This window comes from Octopus bimaculoides, chromosome 13, assembly GCF_001194135.2.
Source record: "Octopus bimaculoides isolate UCB-OBI-ISO-001 chromosome 13, ASM119413v2, whole genome shotgun sequence".
Classification (NCBI taxonomy): Eukaryota; Metazoa; Mollusca; class Cephalopoda; order Octopoda; family Octopodidae; genus Octopus; species Octopus bimaculoides.
Window position 1 is genome coordinate 64415568 of NC_068993.1, and position 6902 is coordinate 64422469.

The following is a 6902-nucleotide window of genomic DNA, read 5'->3' on the forward strand; positions in this document are numbered from 1 at the left end:
AAGTGAACATTGTCCTCATAGTATGTACGTACGCACGTAAATAATGTGTGTGTGTGTGTGTGTATACATATATATGTCTGTGTGCGCACGCGTTCGTATGTCCTGTGTATGTGTGTGTGTGTATACATATATATGTATGTATGTGTGCGCTCGTGCGTGTGTGTGTGTGTGTGTGTACATATATATGTATGTCTGTGTGCGCGCGTGCATATGTTCTGTGTGCATGTGCGTGTGTGTGTGTATGTGAATTATGAAATTTTCCCAGTGACAATGATTGCATTGCTACAGTATGTTGTGAGTTAATTACTGGCGGTAATTGGTTGCATAATTAGCTTAGTTGGGAGTTAGGATGGCCTTCTCTCAGAGCTCTACGTACAGGTGACGGTTTTTCTTTCGCTGTTATATTGGCAGATGTCCACTTCAATTGGAAGCAAAGCAGAATTTCCAGTTGTGTGAGCGGCGAAATGCTGGCGCTGCTAAAAGGATGTTATGAAGAAAATCAGAAGCATAACTCGATTAGATACAGTCTGAAATTTCGGGCAAGGTGGTAGCAAATGGTCAGTGCTTGTTGCGTGTATGATAACCCTGTCCCAATAATATATGTAAAGAATTATGCCCCTTACTATAATTTTCAAGTTCATAATGCAATATCAGAACATCTGGACGATTTAACATTTCATATATGTCTACGGTTGAGCTATGGATAGAAAAATCTGGATGAGAATTTATTAAAACTAACGGACAATAATGTTTAATGAAATTTACTCTATCTTAGGTAATGTAACGCTAATATATATTTATGTGTGTGTATAAAAGGGTAAAGATCTCCGGTCATGAATGACCATAGGATTATACCTAGAAAGTTTCCCTCCAAGGCACATTTCCGCGCAGTGCTGTTTATGGACGACCAGCAGTCGAACGTGAATAGCAGCCTCCCGTCTCCACGCCATCAATGTTATCCAAGGCAAAGGCTGATACAGCTTGGCACCACCGACTCATTTTTTTTACAGCTGAATGAACTGGAGGAATGCGTGCGTGCGTGCGTGCGTGAGAGGGTAAGTCTGCACACGTGCGCGTTTATATTTATAAAGCAATTGCATTTTTTTTATGTCAAGAAATATAACTTAGAAATTCGATAAAGAATGTCCCATGAAATAATTACCAGGCTAAAATAAATACAAGGGTTTATATATTCGAAGAACATCCTTAAACCATTTAAAACAATGCTCCAGTATGGCAGTGCCCCAGTATGACAGCAGTTTACTGACTGAAGCCAAAACAGAAATAAAATAATTAAATACAACATCAAGAAATGGGAAGATTTTGAAATAATAATTCAAACATTCTCTTCTTGAAAATGTCACGTCATACAAACTCTTCGCAAAGCGAGTATTTTCTTCTTCCACCAAAAGCACGTATTTACAATAATTTCTTTAACGATTCTACCGAGACATCAAGAATAACTTCCACGTTGGATAATACATGTATAACAATAGAAATCCGATCACAGAGTTAGAGCATATGGAATTAAAGTATAATATTGTTTAAGATGTGAAACCAATAGCAAAGGAGATACAGAAAAGAAAAAAAAATATCACCTGAAAGATGGCCGGTCATAACAAACAGGAAATTCACCAACATTATCAGGTGCGCTACCAGAGAATTGTGGCATTTGATAAATTTGCCCAGTGTCAGTTAGATTGCATAATATGAAGTTAGCAACAACATTGAAGGAATATCTAAAGAGATCAGAATTAACATTGACAGAATACTTGAAGGGAAGAATCCACACTGACTGATTGCTTGACGCCAAAACAATATTAATTCCCAGAAATAAAACATCAGAGACGCCAAAGCTAGCGACTAATAACCTGTTTACCAACACAACATCGATTTCTAATATTTATACTCTCAAAAAGGTAAGCTACTCATGTGGAAGACTAAAATATTTTTACCAGAGGAGTAGAAAAGGTAAACGAACTGGATATATGTGAGCCGAAAAACATAGCTACTGGTAGATGTAGAAATATTTGAGAACAACTGAAAAAAAAAAAATAATATCTAAATATGGCACGAAATGATTAATGAAAGGTCCCCGACGATACTGGAGACACTGATCGTAAACAAACAGTTTCAATATAAAAAGGCAGTATAAATCTATCACACCGTGTTAAAACGTTAAACATTAATAACACACTGCAACATACAGAAACAATAAAATATAACGCAATCTCCATAAGAAGCGACATCTTTCAAAGAAACTGTCCCCACAGAACTCTTCTGTCCAAAACTGACTCCATTAATGAATGTATTGAAGCAAACCACTTAATGGTGAAACATTCTATAAATAATCTACTCAATATGGATGATATCTGAAAACTATATAGAAGAGACAATAGCCAGCAGGAGACCCTACTAAAAGTTCTGCATTTATTCAGTAGCGATATCAAACTGAGTATGGAATTATATAAATGGGCCATCGCTTCTCTAAGAAGAGAAAAATTAATTAAAATTGCAAATATTAACTTAGATTTAGACACCGAAAACAGAATTAGAAAAAGAATCAACAATACGAACACGGAGAAGCAAAGAAAGAAATATTTTCAAAATATGAATAGCAGAGAACAGTCTGTTGCTGGTTTCAAATTTTGGCTCAAAGCCAGCAATTTCAGGAAATCGGGGACCTCAGTATTCATCTGTTACTTATTATATCCATCTCGAAATGATGAAAGGCAAAGTCAACCTCAGCGGAATTTGAACTCAGAGCGTGAAGACGGACGAAATGCTATTAAGCATTTTGTCCGGCAAGCTCATGAATCCGTCAGCTTTTTCTGCCTTGAATCAGATTAATATTAATATTGAGAGGAATACAGCAACAAAGAAATTATCATCCTAAATACCCTAGAGATGTCAATCTTAGATTGAGGTTTGAGTAAAATAATTTAGTTGGTATATCAACAGAAAAGCCTTCACAGGAAAACCAGCAAATTTTTTCGGTGCATCTGGAATCCATCATCACGGACATTATTACAGGTAGGAAATTATGAAAGGTCTGATAGAAATCGGGAATTATTGTCGAGTAATAAACGAGAACAAAATACAATGAGTCTAAAAAAATAGTCTGAACATGCAAACGTAGATTGATTAGTTTAATATAGCAAAACAAAACAAACAAAAAAATTGTCAGAAACCAGAATCTGAGTGCATTGATAAAATGATTTCGATAAAAATAAAACGGCAGGAAATGCAAATATAATAAAATATAAAATCAAAGCAGAATTGAAGTTGGGAAAGAAGAATGGAAAGAAAGACGCCTGTGTTTGGTGAGTATTATGCAAGACTGGACAGAGACGAAATGAGCCAATATGAGAGCGGAGTCAACTCAAAGCTCTGGACTTAACAAAGAAACGGAAGGTCTGATTACTGATGCACAAGGTCACTGCCTAGAAACAACGCGCACGCACGCGCACGCACACACACACACACACACACACACACACATGCCTATGGAAGCTCCAGGAAAATATTAGAAGATATTGACTTCAACTGCAGAGAATGTTATCAACATAAAGATATAATTCCTTAACCACTGCCAAATCATGGCAATGATAAAAACAAGTATCCCAGACATAACTGGTTAATCGACTTAATCCATAATCCACCTTAAAACCGGCATCTGGTTCTTAAGTGCCGCCAGCAAGATGCACTGTGTCGCAAACATTCGCATTGACTGTCCTGTCCGAAGACAACTATTTCGTTTTCTTCCAACGAGAGAAGCTCCGACAATGGTGAATGGGTGCTAACATTTCTCTTCTGACTAAGCCACCAGAAATACATATAAAGTGTGTGTGTGTGTGTGTGTGTGTGTGTAGACATAGATATAAACACACACACACACACACACATATATATATAATGTTGCTAATATGCATATATTCAGTAGACATTACAACTGAAAATATCTGGCATCATAAACACGAAATCCGGTATTTGGCAATGACATAGTTATGGTAATCTATGACATTCTTGTGCAAAGCAACAAGGAGATCAAAGTGAAGTGCCAACATAGCATGATGAAAGACAGGAAGGAAAAACCTATCCACTCTCGTCGGCATCTGATCAGTTCCAAGCGAAATATCGTCCGGAAGGAAGTCGAAAAGCTATCAAAGCACAATGAACATGATATGGAAATAAATGAGAGTAAAAACGACACCATTTATAATTAGAGCATTGGGTACAATAAAAAGAAAACAAACAAATACATAAATACCATGCCTGACACCTTTCATATCTCCAAAATAGCCCTCACAAGGAACAGATTCTATTCATGATATTTTCGTTTTAATAACAAACAGTAAAATAGTCTCTGCTCTCAATCCGAGAACAACTGAACACCGTACTAGTTCTCCGTGATCATCTTACAGCTCCATAACACATTTCACACAAACATGATTTATGTAGTTAAACAAAGCATGGTTAAGTGATTAAGAAGTTGCCTGTCTAATAATGTTATTTTGGGTTCTACACGGTATCTTAGCCTAGTAGGATGTCGAGTAAGGCCTTGTGAGTCAAACTTAGGAGATGAACCCTGTGCAGAAAAGACGGGACCTACTATTTAAAAAGAAACATTTGCTAAAGAATCACTCAAATAACATTCCGGAAGTAAGTCGAGAAACTTCCGTAGCACAATGAATTGGAAGGGACATAACCAAGATGAGATTAACAATCGTTCTATTTAGTAGATTAGGTTAACAGATGCAAATGAAACGAAACGCAATTGGAGAAATAGCGAAATCACTATCACTCTTTTCTTTGCATGCAGGCAGGCATGCGTGTATCATCATCATCGTTTAACGTCCGCTTTCCATGCTAGCATGGGTTGGACGATTTGACTGAGGACTGGTGAAACCGGATGGCAACACCAGGCTCCAGTCTGATTTGGCAGAGTTTCTACAGCTGGATGCCCTTCCTAATATGTATGTATGCATGTTTGTACGTGTGGTTGGATGGATGGACGGACGGAGGAACGTATGGACGGACAGACGGATGGACGGATGGATGAATTGCATTGGTCGCAATAAATTGTGTTACAGTTAAATAATATAGAAGCGATGGCAATGTATTGCTAAAACTGCGCTACTTCAGCAGAACTTCATGGCTGGGTGAGAATTTGAACTCTCATTGATCATAGTGACTCATTGCATGTTGCTTCAAACCAGCATCGAAAAGATCGACACCAGTACATCACAGGTACTTTATTACGCAATGTTCTTAACTTTAGAAAGGATGAAAGTTGATCTTGGTAGGGTACTCAGAACGTTAGGAGTCGGACCCAATATTGCGAGGGTTTTGCTCAACTCACCAACTACCAATCCGTTGCCCTAATAATATCCGTCCACTAAATTATTCCGCGGCACAAAACTACTCTCTGTACACCATATGACATCATTCTGTTCCATCATAAAGGGGCCCTTAGTAACACATCATTACACTCCTACAATTTACACCAGAACACCAGCCAACGGGGGAGCGTATACATGCAAGAAATGACAGCGAAATTCCTTCTAAATATAATTCTACACCCTTAAGAAAAACATCTTGAACAACGCATACACTTCCTGTAAAAAAAGAATTTATGTTGCTCGCTGCTGGAATTCTTTTAATCATGGACTTATTGGGTTAGCGCTGAGTTAGGATTGAACAGCAACAATAATATAGGCGCGGAGGTATATTACTACGCCCTTCACAGATCCTGCTGACGTCATCGACGTTTTCTAATAGGCAGAAGGACTTTTCTTTTCAAACAACCACGAAGCATGTCGAGTTCTTTCCATTGTTTTTGTGCGCGCGACGATAAGAAACAAAATGGACGTGCAATGGATTATTTTCTATAAGCTTCAAAACGTGTTAGTTAACCACATTAACTTTCCGGCACACATAAGCACACTCACTCACTCACACACACTCACAAGCACATATACACACACACTAACACGCATGCGCGCTGTCACACAGACGTACGTCAAACGTTTTAGCAGAATTTATCGGTGGAAACTGAAAAAAATTTATTCTACTTTTGAATAGATCGATTGATGAGATTGTTAATTTTCAACCGTGTGTGTGCGTGCGTATATATATATATATATATAAGACGGCTTCTTTCAGTTTCCGGGACATAAACACACCAACGTCGGTTGTCAAGCGATGGTGGAAGGACAAACACACACACACAAGTATATATATATATAATGTTTGTGTGTCTGTGTTTGTCCCTCCACAATCGCTTGACAACCGATGTTGGTGTGTTTACGTCCCGGTAACCTAGCGGTTCGGCAAAGGAAACCGATAAAATAAGTACTAAGTTTACAAAGAATAAGTCCTGGGGTAGATTTGTTCGACTAAAGGCGGTGCTCCAGCATGGCCGCAGTCAAATGACTGAAACAACTAAAAGAAAGAATATACAGAGAGCGAGAAGGAGGGAGAGAGAAAGAGAGACAGGAAAACGCGCGCGCACGCACAGAGGCATCCACTACGTTACGTAACCATCGTGTTCCAGGAAATTTTTCTGTAACGTGGAATTTTGTAACGCGAAACCCTTTCTTCACTTGATTTGAGATACGGAAATGCGGACCTCATGGGACAATCCGTTTCATTTTCTGGAAAACCACTTTACGACACGAATTTCAGGAATACACCGATTCCATAATGGACGATGCGCAGGCAGTGTGCGTGTGTGTGCGTTTGTGACCGTGTGTATACTTGTGTGTGTATGTGTGTTAACAAAAACTAATCCCAAATCAAAGCCGTCACTCCACACTGTCCCCGCCACCTGGTATTTCACTCACCACCTCTCTCTCTCTCTCTCTCTCTCTCTATATATATATATATATATATATATATAT